The following is a 21,264-nucleotide window of genomic DNA, read 5'->3' on the forward strand; positions in this document are numbered from 1 at the left end:
TCAGCTGGAACTTTTGTTCGGCGTATTTAAACGCGTGAATTGTGTGCAATATAGAAATTGTGGATAATTGAAAAATCGGTGTGAATGGCGGCTACGCACGCAACACACGCCCGCCAGGGCCAACTGAAGTAGACTAACTGACTGCGTGCAACATTAAAAGGCAACGTCACTAAAGACAAACTGAAATAACATTATGATTAAGGCGGCGTGTCGTTAGGGGATTTAATTTGACGCAGAGGCGTGTGAGACCAGGGCGCGATATGGGCGGGTGGGCAAATTTACGGCGTCAAGTTCAATGCAAAATTTTGAACCATTTTTCATGTTGCTCAGTTCGTAGCTGCGCACACGTTTACTTCGAACGCGCAGCGTTCCTCATTTAAGGGTGACAATCAAATTTATTCCATTTCGATTTCATGCACTCCGGTAAACACCCAATAATATTTACCGTTGAATAATGACCACGACTGCTGTCAATTATTCAGCGTATTTTCAATTTCTGGCAAAACCACAATTTACTCTCCTTTTCCAGCATTTGCAGCATAATTCCTTAAAATATGTGTGTCACAATTTATTGTTGTTGTTGTGTACCATATTGTAATTAATCACAATCGCATAAATAAATCATACTCAAGTCAAGGAGACGCGCTCAACATCTGTGCAAGACTGCTGACTCAAATATCAGCGCCACTCTGCTTAAAACACACCGCCACCCCCCGACCGAGTCCGCCGTCCAGTTACAGTTACGCGTGGAAGGTCTTTGTCCATAGCACGCTCACGTGCTCTTCTCCTTTTCATTGAATTTATTGAGGACAACATCCATGCTTTATGGCTTATGAGTATAAATGCCATGGAAATGCATGCTTCCAGATTATTTATAGCAAAGTGAATTGTTTACGATGTGTGCCACAGATATATGTACATACGTGTGTATGTGTTTATGAATTTATATAGTATAAGTATAGAAATCTACACGTACTGTGTCTGCATATATGTAAACATGGAGATAAAATGCATCATTATTAATATGATAAGTATGTCCACCCTAAATCTGGGGAGAGAATTGAATTTTTTCTAAATGCTTATAATTAAATATATATAACAATATAGTACAAGCAAAAAAAAAATATCCTCTTAAAGAAAAATTACACAATATAACGGTTGATTCAAGTAGAGCGCAACTTATGTTGAACATAATCGGTCTATTGATCGTACTATTCGCAACACCATCACCCATCTTGGAGCCAGCTTTCATTATTGTCGATTCGGTGCCGTTCGCAGCAACCCAGACTATCGTAAGGAACGACTTGGCGCATTTTACGTCGAGATCTTAAATTGAAAACGTACAAAATATAGTTTGTGCAAGAACTAAAGCCGCTCCATCTCCAAGAAGATCCGACGTTTTCGAGCCAAATTTTGTTCAGCGACGAGGCCCATTTCTGGCTCAATGGGCATTTCATCCAGAAAAAACAACGGTTTCGTAGGATTTGTGACCAGGTGAAATCGTCGGTGCATATTTCTTCTAAAATGATGAAAGTGAGAACGTAACCGTCAATGACGACCGTTATCGCGCCATGATAACCGACTATTTGATGCCTGTAATTGAAGTTCGTGAAAGCAAGACGGTGCTACTTAGCGCACATCGTATCAATCAGTTCATGTTTTGGGCCGGGCAGTTACTCGAACCAGTCATCGAGAATTAGCCTCAACGGACGGACCATCTGAGGCGTAGCAGCCATTAAATTTGAAGTTACTGTATTTTTTCTTTAAGAAAGTCGGGAACCCCGAATTAGTTCACCCTATATAAATGACTATGGACTACCACGGCACCTTCGGATTATTCTAAACATGACAACCCGTAAATATTTTGCGATAGTGTGATGGAAAAATAAGCCGAAAAATCGTACTAGCTGCTGGGTTAATCTTAAATTCAGACCACACCAAGATTCCACTTCCAAATATTAAATAGATCCAGAATGTAAGACGTCTACGAAAAATCATAAATATTCAGTTTATGACCTCTACGAGAAGTCAACCTTTATCGAATTTTAGTGCATTAGTTTTCAACTTCTCGGATTTCATTGAATTTGATTTTTTGGGAGAAAATCGATTAAGAAACTTCATATTTTATTGAAAGGGCTTTTTCATTACACCTTCTTCCAAATAATTGCAAAGCTTTATAAAATTTTCTAGCACCACTAAAGATCAGTTTTTTAAGATTTCTTGGTGTTTTTAATCAGAGTCTAGTGATGAATAGATGATTCACTAAAAGTGTAAAATTTTAGTTCCGAAATGTGGTTTTGGTGATATGCTCTTAAACTAACTTTCTTCCCGCGCTCCAATTTTTAACTAATGAGGATTTTTCATTAATTTTTCTTTATTTCAATTTAAATAAAAATTACGTAGCTTCAAAGCAACACTCTTTATATCAATACATAAATGTCTAACGGATCAATTGAAAAGTCCCCGACCTACTATAGCGAAGCATATACAAAATCCTTTTTTTTATTCAATATAGTTCACTTCAAGGTTGATATACTGATTATAGCGACTCTCCGGCTTAACGATACCATTTTGTAGTACAATATATCCTTTCAACTATAGTAGCATTATCTATGAACCAGGCCGGGGACTTTTCAATTGACTTGTTATATGTACAACCATTGCTCTAGTACTTTTACATCGTAATAAGGCTGGCTGTGAGTTGAATTATGCAAATGGCAGAAACCCGCAAATGAAGCATGTAAATAATGCGAAATCTTTACAAAAGAGCGAGCAAACGGAATGGAAAAAGTAACACGTGTAAAATGAATCTGATATCTTTTAAATCTGGCCTATTTAAGTAGAATTAATACTTAATGATAAGTACTTAAGAAATGATTAAATAAATGGAGCATTCAAACGGAAAAGACGATAAAAAGTACTATAAATAATTGAGTTTAATGAAGACGGATTTATGTTGCGGAATGCCGATTTTATTTTTAAATTTAAATATATATGGTTCCTAAACTTTAATAATTGCGTATTGCTATTGAAAAATATGAAAACTAAGTATGAACACGCATTACAATTTTACTCAGACATACTTAACAGAAAACAAATCAAATACAATTAAGTAAAATCTTTTTATTCTAATACTGAAAATTTCTAACCACATTTTGAGTCCCTATTAAGCATCAACACTTCGTGCAACATGCCTTCGACTTTGGCACTAAAGTCTCGAAAGGCGTCTGCTTGTCCGGTCGCCATTGGTTTTGTCCTCTAAGTATCCTTACGAATCATTGCGCAAACAACTTATTCACTTTGCTTGGCCTTTGTTTTTATTTTCTTGTTTTTTTTTCGTTGCTGTCGTCTTACATCATCTTCCAATATAGCAGCAAAGTAATGATTTTATTTCTTGCAAGGGACAATTTTGCCTCAACTATGTCTATGTGGAAAAAGTCACATGAAAGTAAGTGCGAAAAATCGAAGAAAAGCGCTTTGGCTTTGTCGCTTTTATGACATGCATAAGTATGTAGCAGCCTACAACAAAGGCAAGCACATCACTACATTGTGCTGATTTTAATCAGATTTCGATTCTTTAAGTACGTATATATCAGACGCACTGCAGTGGCAATAAATACTCGTATACTTGCTGCTGAAAGACTTGCTCCTTTCACTTCAACATGCCGTGCTTGGGCCTGTGTGGGCTGGTGTAATGAACTGTAGAGAATTGCAAACATGACTGCTCCAGTTATGCAAAGTTAGTGAATTCCTTGCAAATACTTGTGTACTACAATAACAGATACATATGGATAAGGCCACATTCTTGTTCGCATTTTATGCTAAATAATACCGAGAATTCTTTAAAAAAAAAATTGAAACTTTAAGTATACACATATTTATATAGTCCTTTTAAATAGCTTCTAAGAATATTGGCATTGTAGCATTAGATGATAATACTTTTTCATGCAAACCTAGTTTTCATAGCTAACTCCACAAAGACCGTCCCTAGCATGTGTTGTAAGAGGAAAAGGCTGTGGGAGCATCGCGATTGGCTTTTAGTAAGCGTCTCAGAAGTAGTAGGATGAGGTGAACAATACTACCTGAAATGTCGTTCATGTCTTAGTACCAATATGGGTAATAATATGGATAAGAGCTCGAAAAGTTCAGAAAGGTATCAACAACTAGACTGTTGGTCTAGTTACTTCTGGTGACAGGTTCATCAAATAGTAATATGGTGAGTGTATTCTGGCCGAATGGGATACAGATTACTGGAAAAACCCACAAATCAGTGGAGTTTTTTTACGAGATCACCAAAAGCTCTTAGGGGACCTCAAATCTCCTTGAAAAGCTAACCGAGTGATGCAGCAATGAACTATCAACGGACCGGACCGAACCGACCAGCGGTACTGTTTATGACGCGGGAAGGGATGTTCTACGCGGGTTTTTGTATCGACTCAACCCCACTTAGGCAGAACACTATTACCAGATCGCACATATGTATGCGGAAGTGCAAGCACCTAAACCCGAAAACTATACCAAGAACCATAAAACATTTTCCAAAAAAATTCCAATTAATTTTGGTATAATTGTTATATATATTGTAATCACAATAAGATATAACTTTAACGCCATAAAGACTAATAAGTATAATGCCAGCAACAAAGCACTGAGAGTGTTAAATTTCCTCGCTAATATAAAAAATTATTGTTATTAACTGTTTGTATGCCTAGTAATTTAAGCGCAGCCCAGATAATTAAATGCGCAATATCACCTAACAAATTAGACACCCAACAAACATACAGTCAAACAATTTTGGTGGAGTGGAAAGTGGATAGCAAGCTCACCACGAGCTGACCACAGGCACACCAAACAACACCGAGGAGCGCAATAAAAGTGGCACAGACGTGCTTGTGTTAGTGTTGTGGTCAGTGGAAAAGAATACGTATTTACAAACTATGTTCTTCGTTTTTATGTGGGAGAAAAAGGAAACCAAATAAGCGTCCAAAAAGGCAGCCAGCATAAGTGGCGCTGCCAGAGGCCGATTGCGGTGCTGAACCAACGGCAAATGATATCAAATTGCATGTATGTATGCATATAAGCGTAGATTCGCAGAATCGTGTCGTTCGTTTGAATTCCTGCATTATTTCGTTTATGGTACTTATGTATGTGTGTGCTGATATGGAACTGCAAACGCTCATACGCACTGGTGGCCCGACCGCATGTAGTATTCGCCTGTCGGTATGCCGCGTCCATGTTGTGTTAACCACAAAGCGCCTTAATGTGTTTTCGTGTTTATTTACGCTTTTAAAGGTACGAGTTCATTTCCGAGCAAATAGCCGGGTGACAGACTTTTGAGAACATGCTCTAAAAATTTTTTCCGACACATGTTTCTCGCTAATGTCAGGAAGTTGTTACAGCGAAGAAATAAAAATTTAATTTTAAAATTAGTACGCTTGAAACAATTGAAAAAAGGATACCATTACATATACATACATGTATGTTACATATGTACATATGGAAATGTGGTAGTGTTTCGCCACAAATGAAGTTTTAACTGAAGTTAATGCTCCACAACAATCGAGTTCAACAACTGCATTTCAGCACAAATAGTTAGCTGGAAGGCGTTTAAATGTAATTAAATACTTTAGGCCGTAAATGTAGTGATTCAACAAAGAGTGAAATGTTTTGTAAAAATATGGTTGTTAAGCATTGGGTAGCTTTGACATATTATTATCTCGAAATCTTTAGCCAAATTCTTCATTTACGAGTCATCCCACCAACAGCCCTATTGACTGGACTACTAATTTTTGAACCCAATTATGTTTGGATATGTTCTGCGCTTCGTACTTCCAAATGCGATGTAACAAGCTGTCAAGGAATTCTCGAAAAATACATTTTGTAGCAGCCCATTCACAAAACTTCTTATGGTTTGCTTTCCTAATTTTGGTTGCGATACATATAAGCAAGGAAACGTACAAATGTGCGGCGCACGAGCATTGCACCACAAAGTTCATTGCCTATTCGTGAAGGAAAAAGGCAAAAAAAATCCAAAACGTAAGGAGTAAAGGCAGAAACCAACCAGCCTGCTGTTCATATAAAGGGTAAGCCCAAGATGAGAGGAAAAGTAGCAACATAACCGCATTCAACAATCAGAATTCGTACTCCTCACTTATATACTGTTGTGCGCATATACATATGTCTTGAAAAAGCAAGTCTCTGCAATTTTCGGCACTCAAGCGAGCGTCAAGCACCCTTAAGCTTAAGCGTGGGTTATATAGCGATGCGTTTTTGGTAAGTAGTGGGTGGCTGATATTTGCTGCAATACTCAGCGTTGCAATCCCACTTGTCTTACTTTCATACTTTTCAGCACTGTTGCATAATTGTACTCCAAAGCAGCCGAATTATGATCGCTAACGTATCTCCTTTTGCGTTTTTCTGTTTTTTTTTTTGTGTGTGCTCAACAACAACTGCAACTTTTTACTCTTTTTCTATTATTGTATTATATGAGACTTTAATTTTGAATTTTGTGTGAGGTTGCGATTAATTTTAATAGTTAAAATTTTACATTCTTTTAAGTTAAATTTTTTATATATTCTTAAAGAGAGAAAATATTTTTTTTTGCTTAAAATATCTGATGTGAGTGTCACTTTTGAATTTATTCAATACTTCGAGCATATCTTAATTAGAAGAAAGATACCTCATGGACTTTCTCAGGCTGTACCACTGTTTTCAATTTTTTTTTTTTCGACTAAGTTCCTACAGTCTCGATTCATGGATTATACTTTGGATAGATTATATAATTTTTAGAAACTTTTATAAGGAACTGATCTCGGAAATATTTAAACGTGAAGGCGGACAAATGGTGCGGTCTCTTTTCCGGATAGGGAACAGAAAAGTAATTTTAATCAAGAGAGCTAAAATCTGGATTTGGCGGATCATCTCTCAACATTTTTATAGCAAGTTTCAGTAAATGTATTTTTACAGAACAATCGCTGTGAAGATACATAAATACTTCATAAATCGTCTTTCTGGTTGAAAGTTATTTCTAAAATTTTTATTTCGAGTGAAACAAGGAGTATGACTCGGTAATGAGTTCAAACATCAAAAAATAAAAACTTTTGCTCATGGTTGTCTATGGAAATACGTATAGTTCTGGCATCCTTAACTTAGTCCGAGATAAAGCTTTAGTCTTTTAAACAAATGTGATTGTATAGAAATATAAAAATCTTCTTCTTTAAAAATAAGAAAAAGAATAGCGTTCGCATATCTATATACTCAATCAACTAAGTATATTCTGGTGCAACTTCTAATATTTGCTCAGCTCATTTAAGCGCTATTTTTCCCCTACAAATATTAAAGAATAGCAATAAAACAAACAACAAAACATTTACTATTTTCTTAAGTATAGCAATCGCTTTACAATCGTTTCTAAGAATCCTTCACCCTCAACCGCCGATGTGCTCCTCGTTGCAGAGGTATCGACAACACAGCACTCTCGCTCGTCAAAGCAAATATAAGAAAAGCACTTTCGCGAGCTTCGGAAAACTTTCGTCAAACAATGCGCAGAAAAACCAATAAAAGCAATAATCATAATTGTGAGAACAACAGAACACAGAGGCAGATAATTGCTTGCGGTATCATCAAGTTTAGTGCGCCATATTTTACGGTATTCAAAGGAATCATTACACTGATTTAGTGAGATGGAGGAAGTAGTTATTTTGTGCCTTTATAGTATGCAGAAATTTATTTTTTATTGATTTTTCGTTGTTCAAAGTTAACGGTTTTTTGTATTATTTATATACGGTATTTATGGACATACAATTTTCCACATTATAATACTGCAGCGAAATGACAATATAAAACTTTTTCAGAAGCGATTCACCTAGAAACTATTTAATAATTATACTTATGTACTAATAAAAAATAATGAAGCAACACTGCAGACTAAAAATTTTCTCCTCAGGCTAAATAAATTTGAAGTTACTATCTTAGGCAAGCAACTCTGGGACTTAGAGAGCATCATCAAAATAAATAGTAAACAATTTAAATGCCGCCATGACGTATACGTAACACACCTAATACCATAGCAGTCCACTCAAATTATTGTATTTGTAAAATTTTCAGTTGAAGTTAGTAGCTACCAAAATTATATTACATTTAAACAATTATAACTTCGAAATAATGCAAATTAATAACAAAATAATATATAAGAGAATTTATTTGATATTTACATGAAGCAAAAATGTACGTAGAACAAAACCATAAACGACTGCAAACTCTACATCGAGGTGTCATATGTCAGAAAAAGCATAGGTTAAACTGAGACACACATTCAGCTCTACAAATATCGCTGTAAAAGTCTCTTGAAATTTTGTATATTTTCTGGGCACTTAAACTACATCAACCATTTTTTGTTGAGCAAACTTCACACAACTTTGAGATTACGTAAATGTCTGCACGACATGAGCTGGTTGAGAGTTTCAGGTAGCTTTTTATACACTGAACAAAGTATATTATCACGAAGTTTGTAACACCAAAAAATTGGAATCAAGTCCTCGTATTATAAACCTTTTATTCAACTAGGAATCTTCTAAATATGTGGCATGGCTTATCCAAAGCAAGGCTACAATCTCCAAAGAAATTGCTCAGATCAGACCACTACAACAAATAGCTGTCGTACAACCCGTCCGAATAAAGTGATTTCTTGTATAGAATTTTTCTATTTATGAGGGGTGTTCTAACTTCGGTTAACACTTTTTCTTGTTTAGTTTGGATACGTAATTGTTGGGCACTTACACCAGGATGGATCTAAATTATATTAAAAAGTTATAGCGTTAAGTGAAAAGCGGAGTGCATTTATCTCACTGTGATTTGTTTTTATTTCCATTATATGGGACTTAAACAAAATTTATGTGCAACGCTGCACATTAATAATTGCACATGCAACAGAAACATGCGTGCATAGCAGAAAGCTTAGAAAAGCGCATTTCATATTAGTTGCTCCATGGCGTTTGTTACCACATTAGTGCACACCCGGCGAGCATTTATTTTTCACTTTTCATTTTTGAGTCGTTATTTTCCCCGCTCATATTCATATACAGAAAATTTGATCACGCCCTTCGGCTTTCGGATTCTTTCAGCGTAATGTGGTTGAAAAGACACCACGTCAGAGCATGTCCTTAGCGCAGGTTAAGGATACCACGGCATTTGAAGGCTGTCAAAGCAAATGTCCCAACAAGCAGCCATACGTCGAATTGAGTGGTAAATTATATAATCCCTGTTGCTAAGCACAGTCATTTTTCATTTTTGCCTCTCTTCCTCATACATGCTTGTGTGGTATTTGCACCATAGCCGATGCATGCATTGGTAGTTTTTCTTGTTGGCTGGTGGTATTATTTTAGCATTTCGCAAAATTTTTGCGCAAACATGTGGAAGCACTGCCAACTACTTATTTCTGAAGAAACTTTTCTACGCTTTGCTTGCTTTCAATTAAAAGTTTCTGTCGAAGTGATTTTTTCGCCTGAAGGACGGCCTATTAATGTCAGCCAAAGGGAGTGGGCTAATTTTCCACACGAACAATTCGAAAGCATTGCGAAAGTGTTTTAGTCAAAATGTTGAAGAAAGAAAGGTTAGCTCATAAGTAGAAAAATTTTACGGCATTTCTAGCATTCTTGGAATTTATACTCTATTGACTCCTCAAAGACATTAACTTGACTGAAGTTGAATCTCAAAACAATATTTTTTCATATTATGGTTCTGAAACTTGTTCTTATACATGGATTTATCTTTAATTTATGAAAATGTGATAACGGGGTTTTCAATAAGAGCGCTACAAGCTACAGAAGTCCGGACGCTGAACCCAATTTTCGATGGGTTTCAAGCATAAATCGGCCGACTCATGGATTGCTGTCTGACCAATAACGCACACTTTACTTATTAACGAAGTCGTTCAGCCAGAAATGAGCCTAATCGCTGAAGATGATGACTTACGACGATTTTAGTAGTCAAGTGGCTTCAATTCTAGCGTCAATTTGATCTTGCAAGGATGTTGGCCAATATCTTTTCGCAAAATTCGCCACAACGACGTCACAGAGAACGACGTGTGAGAGACTGATTTGGGTCTTCCTCAAATGATGCGCTAGCGGCAGCAATATTCTCGACACTTTGGGCATTTCTTTCTCTCACTGGCACGGCAACATTTTGTACTGCGCCGGCGGATTCAAATTTTTCCACTAGACGCTCAATTGTTGATCTGACAGGACGACTGTGACCGATATAAATTGGATGTAGCGCTCTTGAAGTTGAGACCACTGACTCCGAACTTCTGTAGTAAGTTTTAATAATTTCGATTCGTTGTTGTGACTACGATTGCGTCCAAGTTCAATTTCTAAAGCAATTTTAAATCAGATTATTTATGAACATCAGAGAGACGTCGAGAGTTAAATAAAAATATATGGGATAATTAAATAGTAAATTAAGCAATTAAGTCTTATTTAACCCTTAGAGTAGGTCCTTTTGATGCTTTAAACTTTTTTTTTACATTTTCTTACATAACCCAGCCAGTAAAACCCTGTCAGTTTTGCGTAATATGAACAGTCAAAATTCCGCTAAACAGATCCCTCTCCATGACTCGTTCCATCAAATAATAAAGTCTCCATTTAAGAGTTCATTATGTTTTATTAACTTGCAATAACGAACTCTATTAAGCAAATAATTAATTAAAAACCTGCCGTCCACTATGTGAGTTTTGAATACTGCATTGTTGTTTTTGCACTCCAACAATCATAAATGATCAGCCATGAAGTACCACCTCAGCGCCCATCAATTCCGCAATCAAGCACAGTTCGCAGCAGCATTGACTGATTGCAGTTCCAACGACCAACCCATTCAAAGGACGGGGAATGAACGTGCATCCGCCAACGATCCAATGTACAACTACAAAATGTGCCGCTGTGTGTGTTATTCCACCCCTATTATATATTTAACTATGCAATTTGTGATTCACCTAACGTTTGACCCCTCTCAATAATCCGCTAGTGCTCGGTATTCGTGTAAATTGCTCTTCCATGGTTCGTTGGCAATTTCATTTTCAATTTCCCGCTTTTAACTAATGTGATTATAATAATTTCCCTTCCAGATAACGAATAGTATATAAATATAAATATAACGGTGAATATGTACTAGTGCACGTTGCATTGGTACGAATGTAGATATGCATATCTGTACCCGTTAAATGGCAACGGTAACAGCAATTATCAGGCTTAGGTATGGCAACAAGAAAGGCCAATAAGAAATTGGGTTTTGAACGGCTTAACACAGTACTTGATTGACTTATAAGATTTACATAATGGGTTGTCAAAAAAGTCTTGCGGTATTTTTATTGAAATTGAAATGAATTTTTGATGACTCATGCCCAGCTCTTGACCGATGCTACGGCTGCTACCATGCCGGTCTCTTTCGACCAATTCAGCGATTTTATCGCAATTTTCGACGACAGGCCTTCCGGACCGTGGCGCATCTTCGACCACCTCTACACCAGAACGAAAACGTTGAAACCATCGTTGTGCGGTGGAAATGGAAACTGTATCGAGTCCATAAACTGCACAAATTTTATTGGCGGCTTGAGATGCATTTGTGCCTTTATCGTAGTAGTACTGTTAAATATGCCGTATTTTCTCTTTATTTTGCTCCATGTTTGCGACGCTATAATTCACGAACGACTTAAAAGAAACGACAATCAATCAAACACGTGTTAGCGCGTGAAAGGAGCTTTCCAAAAAGGTATAGCATGAGCCGATGCGACGAATAAAACTAGAACTACGCGCTTTCAGCGCCAACTAGCGAAAATACCGCAAGACTTTTTTGACAACCAATATTTATGAGAGAGCTTTATGGGTTGTTTGCAAAAATAACTGTGGATTTTCTGCCTATGCAGGTGTCAATCAGACCAAGAGCTCTTCTACACGAAACCTCTGAAGACTTATGATTTCCAATCTACATAATCAGCAAACTTTACCGCAGCAAAGTATCAATCCAGGAATTAACATTACCTTTCAAAGTTTGAAGGCGTTTATAAGTATTAAGCTTAGCGAGAAAAATATCGAAAATAGTATTAATCGATTAATATTGATAGGAACGGTTACAATCCGGATATTCGATTAATTGGTTTTTAGGTTATTCGAAAAAATTTAAGAGCCCTAGCATAGCCTAACATTCTAAATCCATAGTTAGACGAAAGAAATTTGAACGCAAGAGGTCTGCGCTTAAAGAGGCAGTTTGTTTTAAAAATTAATAGTCTTCACTAAAACGAAAAACACTGAAGAAAACGGGCGAAGAAGACTCCAGTGATACAATACCGGTTACTAGCATACCCTTAACGATCTGTGACATAGACTAGATGTGCATAAAAGCAAAATTAATATTGTATTTCCTATATTTTCTAATTAAATGGTCAACACCCAATTGGCTGGGCGCATCTGAGAAAAATTAAAAGACTTCATTGTTTATTATTCTTAGTATAGATTTACTGTATATTTTATAGAGATTTTGGTTATTACCCTGCTTATATAATTTAACGCTATGAAATCGCTAGCGTATCACTCTCTGTATCTCAAGGACATCCTCCACAAACTTTCAATGTGGTATTTGAAATTAAGCCCAAGTGATTTTCGCTGCCAAAAGGCTAACAAGCGCATAAATATACATACACATGGATTCACATATAAAATTGTGTATATTATGTGTGAATGTATAGCTAAATATAATAATTTATGTGTTCGGATTGCCGTCGCTCACACCTTTTTAAGCTGCAAAGCTCTTCAATCCCAGACGATGATGCTCACCAGCTGGTGTGTAGTGGCGTAACTGAAGTGCTTCATGTCACCTGACAACAACAACAACAACAATATTCTCAGCCGCCATTACAGATGTCCCAGCACCTATCGACAGTCCAACCTGTGCGGCACAATACGAAGACCGGGTAGCGAGGCTTCACTTTGTGTCACTCTCAATATGTATCACTCGGCTTTGCAGGGCGTTACGTCTAATTTAATTTGGTTTTCGAAATGGAAATAACAAATTGTACTTATTTATTTAAGAGTTTCTAGAAAAGAGCTTGGACATAAAATTTAAAATTGACTATTAGTGAAGGTAAGTCCTCAAAATATTATTTCCAATATATTATAATCTAATATAAGAATAATGTAATGTACGAAGTTTATACCCAAAACCATAATTAACGCCTTAAGCTTTTCAAAATCGATAAAATGAGAAAAGAAATATTTCGTGCTTGCGCTAAAACAAAGCAAAAATCGTTAAAAGCAAACATTTTAAAATCAAATTTTTATTTTTCGCGAAAAAGCAAGAAAAACTCAAAAATTGTTTGTAAAGAAATAAAAACGCTCATAATGCCGATTACCGCACACGCTATGAGCGCATGCAATAACTGTTCGAAAAAAAGAGAATAAATTATTTGCACTTTGGAAGCAAAGCTAAAACGTGCGCTCATTTGCGCCAGGCAATGCTTTCATGCCAACCGACATTTCCTTTTTACTGCCTGGTGACTTAATGTCTAAAAACAACTGCTAAGAAAACAAAAGACGAAAATACGACGTGAAAGCAGAATGTAATGAAAAGAAAAATCAAATCGAATGCGCTTGATTGCAAGCGTTTGCTTTAATGCGCCGCTTCCCGATGCATTCGGTTCAACGAAGCGACGCAAGGGGGAAATCTGTGCAAGACAAAATTACAGTATGTGCAGGTAAAATATTTTTTCTGTCTGTGGCACAATGCATTTGTTTTCTAAAGAAGTTCTCCGGAAAACTGCAAGGAATAATTACAAAAACTCTTAGGTTGTAGTGAAAATTGTCAAAACAAAAGCTTTGTGTATATTATGGTTGCTTTCCTTAATTTTTCACCAATTGGATGAAGTTTCGTGTGGCCTAATATATTTAATGCCAGTTTGCTTGACTACTACTTTTATGGTAAAGTTAGAAGTTTTAGGTAGTTATGAACTTTATTTAAAATTAGAACAGACCTGCTCGCCTTTCTACTTCACATAACTACGAGGCAAGCTGTTAAGTTCATAACGCCTTAAATATAAAATACTATATTGTCATCAAAATTTAATTTCATTATTCAGCATTACCATCGAGATACTAATTACTCAACTAATTACCTCAAAACGATTTCCCCGGAGAGGTGATTTGAGTTTGCTTAATAGCCTAAAGTCACACAAAGCTAAATCAGGCGAATACGGTGGTCGATTGATCCGTCTGTTGTCGCAAGCATAGCTCAAAGACTCATCGCCAGTAATAATACGTGTCATGACATCCTGGTAGCCGGAAAGCACTGTTTCACAGATGTTAACGCGACGCTCTTTTATCGAAAATATTAAGTGATTATTGAACCAATCGTTTATTCACTTTCCTTAGGTCTAAATTATCTTTCAAAATGGTTTACACTGATCTTTCTGATATTTCAACGATGCCAGTAAGATCTCTGACGTTTAATCTTCGATTCTCAAGCACCAATTTCTTTGTTTTATTGACGTGTTGATCATCAGTTGATAGCCGTCCCGGAAGTGGTTTATCGTCAACGCGTTCTTGACCCTCTTTGAATAACTTGTACCAATCAAAAACATTTGCTCGTGATAAACAATTATCACCGAAGACCTTTTCCAACATTCTGAACGTTTCGGCATTTATTGGATTCAACTAAGAAGAATAATTTCACTCATCGTAAAAATCGCCAAAAGCACTTTATTTACTTTAGAAAGGCAAGCGTATACTAAACATTAATTATTATTTTGATGTGACGTTTGGCACAGATGTCACTGACAGTCAGGCCAATCTAGAAGAAGAAATATTTCAACAAATGGGATTAAAAAGTCTTACTAATTTTTGACCACAGTAGTATAGCAAGTCTTCATTTCCAATTTTGTAACAAAATTTTCAGTTTTCTCAGTCTCAATACTTGTCTCTTCATTTTTTGTAATTTTTCAAACATTTTTCTTCAATGAAAATTCACTTGAAGTGAAGCTAAGTCTTGAAATCGTGAGACAAAAATTTTTACCGAAGCAATTCGAATTGCAGTTCGTTTACTTTTGTAATCACTTTTATTGATTTGTTGATTGAAAATCTTATCCTGAGAAACATTGTTTTGTTCTTCACTATCTTCATCTATCTCCTTTCGATTTTCTTCGAATTCGTTCCTTGATCCAATAAATGGAGTAGTAAGTGATTATTTTGTCGAGTGTAGAGTGTGGTCAATACAATTTTTACCTTTTTTTTGGTATCGGCGGCATTTATTTTATCAAAAATTAATTTTGTGTACCAATAGAGTTGAAAATATATTAACCAATAATCTGGAACGCAAATGATTTTATAGTATCTATGGTAATAGGAATCTCTCCTTTCCTTTATTGGTGTAGACACCGTTTACGTGGTTATACCTCTTTAAAGGATATAATTAATTTTATTACTATTTTAAGAGCTTATTTCAGACTAACCACTAGCTGATCTTCGAACTCGAATTAGCTTTAAAGCTAAGTAAGTCTGAATATTGGTTGCCTTGCTTCTCTAAATTCAAGTCCATTAGATTGGCATTTTCGACCGGTCTGCGTACTACATTACATTTTTTTTCAAGTCTAAGCAGCGTCATAAACATATTTAGTATATATGAAGTCTGCAAAACATAACTTCTTTGCAAAATTTATGATTTCGTTGAAAAATAAACACATTTTCAAGACTTTAGTTATATGCTAAGCTGACCCTAACACCGAACCGATTCATTTCCTACCCTTGCGAGTATTCCAGTTTCACGTGATTACAGCTATCTTTTATCACATTTCACTTCATTTATTTTAGCAATACCTTTTCCAGTTTATTTTTATGTTGTGCACTGTGCCCTAAACTGCATCAATGTCATGGAAGAAAATATACAAACATCCACTTAAAACATAATCCCTTTTAAATTCACGCTGTTGTCACCATAAAGTCCGCTGAATTATTTTAAAAGTTTTGAACTTAATGAAATGTTATACATGTAGGTGTATATACGGTTGGAGAAGGAACAAAAGCACTTAAACGGTGATTTTAATTAAAACCACACATTGTGTCAGCTGTTTCATGCTTATATGCTGCAAGTTTGTGTTGCGCGCTTTCGGGCGTGAAGACAAGCAGCAAACCTGTCATGCATTTTTATGACATTCACACCTGCCTGCAATTACTGGAGATTACGGAAATGCTCTCTAGGGCAAATGGGAAGGCTGTTGTAACTGTTTAAAATTATAATTTTTTTACACGTTTTATATTCACAAAAAGGAAAGTACTCAATTATAATATATGAAGATTATGTTTTATTATTAAAAAATAGTATTTTCCACGCTAGTTTGATTAGAACTTTCTACTATATCCATGTGCATGCATAACAAAAAAGTCTACAAATATATTCAGTTATATTCAATGAAGTGGAAAAGTTCACACTTTTGCTAACACTTGAGAAAAAAAACTAGCCAAGCACCAACATGTCCACAAAGACAGCAAAAAACTGCTAACTTCGTTGAATAAAGCGATAGTGGAAAACTCCCAAAAATATACATACATATATTCCCTAGTATTCTTTAGTACTTTGGTTTTTCGCTTTCCGAACGGCTTTACTTTTGGCTCATAGCAATAAATGGTTTCTCCCTGGCCATAGTCATAGTCTGTTCCCACAAAAAATATCAATATTTATTAAGTATATAACTATGGCAGAAACAGAAAAACTTTTATTAAATTGAATATACTCTTGCATTCACACATCCATGTTTATGTACTTATGTGTGGGCATCGAAAATGAAACTGCAGCTATCAGCAGTGCTTGCAAGTATGTAAATGAGGTCTTTTAATTGGCTATCATAACGCTTTAAAAGTTGCGGGAGTGAGGAGAATACACTTCAGTTTATATATTATGATTTTAAGCTTGCTTTTTATGATATTGAATATATAATATGACTTCTTATGTATATTACAGCGAGTTGTTTTGAAAGGGGCGTAAAACAGAAAAATCGCATATGCTGACAACATTCTACGGATCATTCGGATCAACCTTGCCTAAAAATCTATAAGTTTAAAACCGATTAAGAGCCAGCGATTTTAAAGGCGAAGTTTAGTTAGGATTATAAAAATGTGTACCTAAATTTTCGAGATATCCTAATGAAATTTAATACACAGGTGTGTTTTTATGTTATACTGAGTATTTGTTGAATCATCCAGATTGCACAACCATGGCATACGTGGGGGGATATATACCCAAGCAAAAAAAAGGGGTGTTTTCAAAAGGACGGAGCAAAAGTAGACCAATAGATACTGCAAACGACGTTTTATTTTATCCCGCTCTTTTCACATATCTCTTCAGTAAGGTTTACCATTTTGTCATGGAAAGATACATGATCCAACGACGAGTCGAAATTATTAAAATTTACTACCAAAATTTGAAGTCAGTGGCCTCAACTTTAAGAGCGCTACGTCCAATTTATGGTAGTCATAACCGTCCTGTCAGCTTTGTACAAAATTCCCGTGCCAGTGAGACAAAGAGGTGCTCGCAGTCTCTCACACGTCGTTCTCAAGCAGTGGGCATCTCTGTGTGGCAAATTTTTGCGAAAAGATATTGGTCTACATTTTTACAAGATCAACAGATGCAAGAGCTAAAGCCACTTGACCACCAGAATCGCCTTATGTTCGTGAAGAGTGCTGAGCAACAACTTGAAAATGATGCGGATTTTCATCAAAAAATCATCTTCAAGCTCATTTCTGGCTGAATGGCTTCCTCAATAAGCAAAATATGCGTTATTGGTCAGGCAACAAAACACACGTATTCCATGAGGCACCATTGCATCCCAAAAAATTACGCTTTGAAGCTTTGAACCGTTGTAGCGCTCTTATTGAAAAACCCGTTATATATCCTTTAAAAACCTGTGATCTTTAAATCGGCTCTTAACCCTACAACAGTTCTCATCTATATAGTCCTTAAAAGTCCACATTCGCCAGCAATTCAACCAGTTATACAAAGTAGACTAAAATCAAAGCAGGAAAAGTTTGACACTCTCGATATCTCTGATGATTCTAGAGGGTCCAATAATACATAAGGGGAATTGTTTTCCTATCCTAGGCTTGGTATAGAAATCCAATATTATAGAAGTTTTAGTATTATAAAATGTGATTGATAAATCCTTAAAAACCAGTTGATATAATCATCTAAAAAATTTATCGATTTTGTCAGTTTTGTTGGTTGGCTGAGTTCTTTCTTCCAAATATGATGAGCGCTTTGAGCTTATACATAAGAGGCGATCGTTACCACTATCCAATAGCGGAGGGATATTATTAGACAACTTACTAGATCGAACCCCTCTGCTTCAGAGGGATAATAAACACCACCGTGATCACAATCAAACAATTTATTTTTTAATATTTTTTCTTATTTACAGTTATAATCAGCAACACCTGCAGCAAATGATAAACTACAGCATTTCTTAATTAAATGTCAATCAAATCAACGAGCAGCTGATCGATAAATAATCAAATACGCCACTTTGCAAAACTCATATGTCACTGACACCAGACTCAGGGCGAATGCACATAGGCATTGTGCTGCATCGCGGTGCCAAAAATGTCATGAATACCGTCGAGCCTACAAAACACAACAACAAAATGTCGAATTGCTCGAAAGCATTATGCAAATAAGGTTTTATATGTACATAACTGCATATAAGGCAGCTGACTATAGCACCGATTTAATGCTGAGGTTACATTATCACACCGTTGCAGGACGAATAAAAAGGATATGCGACACAATGCGAAGTATGTGCAAAGGAGAGAACAAGCGCGCAGTGCAGCCACGATTGCTGGCAAACTACCAAAGTGAATGAGCACAAACAGGGCACGCTGCGGCAAAGCAGTCGAAAGCAGCAGCTATGTAGACACCACCAGACTAATGCAAGCATACATAAATACACGCTATCTACACATTTGAGCCGGGCCAGACCGGGTCACCACGTCGGCCGGCAGCGAGACAGGCACTCCGTCTGCCAGAAAGTCAGTCACTCAAACATGCACGACATGCAGTCAGTCAGTCAACCAGTTAGATTGGCGTGCATGCCGACATGTGATAAGGTTAGTTAGTGCAACTGCGGGCAGCACAAAGCGCTTCGTCAAACCTCGTCGAAGATAATAAAATTTGGGGGGAAAATAAGAAAACAAATCGATTGAGTAATCTACCAAAAAGGATCAACATATACATATATGTACATACATACGGTTTTAGCCGGTATTACGCTTAGGAAGCGACAGAAAACCACCAAAAGCAACAACAAACCGCAGCCATAAGCATGAATCACCAGAGCCGCTGGTGCACAGACACTTTTCGCATGCTAAACATAGCCGCAATAAGACATACGTACGTACCGCTGTACAAGCCGAACGAGCCGTGCGGAGATTCCTTACAATCGTTAAGTAATAAAATCACTTGAACTGTTGTAGTGCCAGGCAGCAAAACGAAGCGAGCTCTCGTAATCGGTGCTTGTGCTTCATTTTTATTTTTGCTCAGTATCTATGTAAAAATAAATATGCACAACAAAAACAATAGCAACAGAAGCCGGTACCGCAATCGTCACGTTATAACAGGACATGCACGACAACCCCGTAAACGCAACGTGGTTGGTCGAGGACACCGACGTTCATGCGCGGCCTTCCAGTGAGTAGTATATGTACATAGTAAGTAGCCAAATGAACGCTCGTCTGCTGTGTGGTTCGTCACTACATATGCGCTCTCTTTCTGCCTTGCTCTAGCACTCTCTCTAACAGGCTGTATAAATATTCATTTCGGTGGGTGTTGGGCGCAAAGTGTAGTGTTGCCACTAGTCTTACACAAATAAAAGTCACCACTTTTTGACTTCACTGCACTTTGTTTTTTGTTTGTTTTGGCTACCTCTTCACTCGTTCATACGCCGTTCCGTTCGACCATATGGTATCGATTTTTCTCTTATGCCGCATTTTTCGAACTTTAGACTTCTCGCCTTTGCTCTCACGTTCCTTTTCTACTTGTTTCTTCACTATCACTTGTGTTCTTCTGCATTTCCTCACATCGTAATGTTGTTCCCCAAATTTATAGCAACCCCGTCTACACTTTCCCTTAAATATTTCTTTCACTTAACCACATTGCCTTAAGACTTAACTCGCACGTTTGCAATAAATTACGATAAATTAAGGAAATTGCATAAATTGGAGCGCTTCATGTCGTATGAAACATCAATAATCACATCAATAAAGTTGATATTATACTAAAAAGCCTGCAAATAGTAGTTGGTACTGATGTGGGTATATGTAGTAAATTAAAGCATACATTTATGGGCAAATATTATTGGGGAGTTACCAGTGACTTGCTTTTACATTTCAGTTGATATATTAGTTAGACATATGTAAGCATATCTAGCATATTCATAACATGTAAAGTAAACAGTGTTTAGAGTAAATAAATTTTTGATCCGAAAAACAACCGAATTTTGTAATATTATGTAAGCAAATATTGTACTTATATGTTCTTATGGATCGGTGTTCTAAAATCCCATATAATTTTATGTGAATAACACCCTAATATCAACACAAATACTGTTTGAAGGTTTGTAAAACAAATAGTTTTTTAAACTTATATTTTATGTCCACCCTAAATGTAGGCAATACTACTTGTTTAAGTTTTCAGCGTAGCGGAGAGCGTTAAGAATAACCTAACTTGAATTCGACGGCTTGCGCATCCAAATCCCCGATTCTAGCAATTTCTTAATTTATAAAATATATTTGTGGTAATTTTTGGCTCTGCTTATAAAGTTTGTGAATATCTCTCATAGAAAGTGACTCATAACTAGGCCGCAATGCGTAGAATTTCAATTCAAATCAAACCCTGAAATCGTGATATTACAATTTATATTGTTGGTTAAGCCTTTACTCCATTGTTTAATCGTTGAAGGAAAGAGAAATTTGGTACACGAAGTTTTGCTGCAATGTGCGGTAACCCCCTAAAACACTGTGTAATAACATTTGCTGACCCTTTATCGGCAAACCAGAATGCCGCGGAGTTTCGAAAAAGGCCGTTACCAATTAGAAACTAATGCGCTATTCCCAAATTTTTCAGTCTTTAATATCGACTACATATGTAGGTGATCATCTAGTTGGTCCTAACAAATAAACTTCAATTCATATTGAACTGGCATTTGCCGTCACTTGATTTGATTTTTTTGAAAGAGAAATA

The 21,264-nt window shown here is 36.4% G+C and overlaps 1 protein-coding gene across 14 annotated transcripts in view; it reads right to left on the minus strand.

Annotated features, from left to right (window-relative positions):
* The window catches only part of LOC126767759 (neurofilament heavy polypeptide), a 67,398-nt gene that overhangs the window by 41,973 nt on the left and 4,161 nt on the right, over nucleotides 1–21,264 (minus strand). The gene's annotated exons all lie outside the window — the stretch shown is intronic.

This window comes from Bactrocera neohumeralis, chromosome 2, assembly GCF_024586455.1.
Source record: "Bactrocera neohumeralis isolate Rockhampton chromosome 2, APGP_CSIRO_Bneo_wtdbg2-racon-allhic-juicebox.fasta_v2, whole genome shotgun sequence".
Taxonomy (NCBI): domain Eukaryota; kingdom Metazoa; phylum Arthropoda; class Insecta; order Diptera; family Tephritidae; genus Bactrocera; species Bactrocera neohumeralis.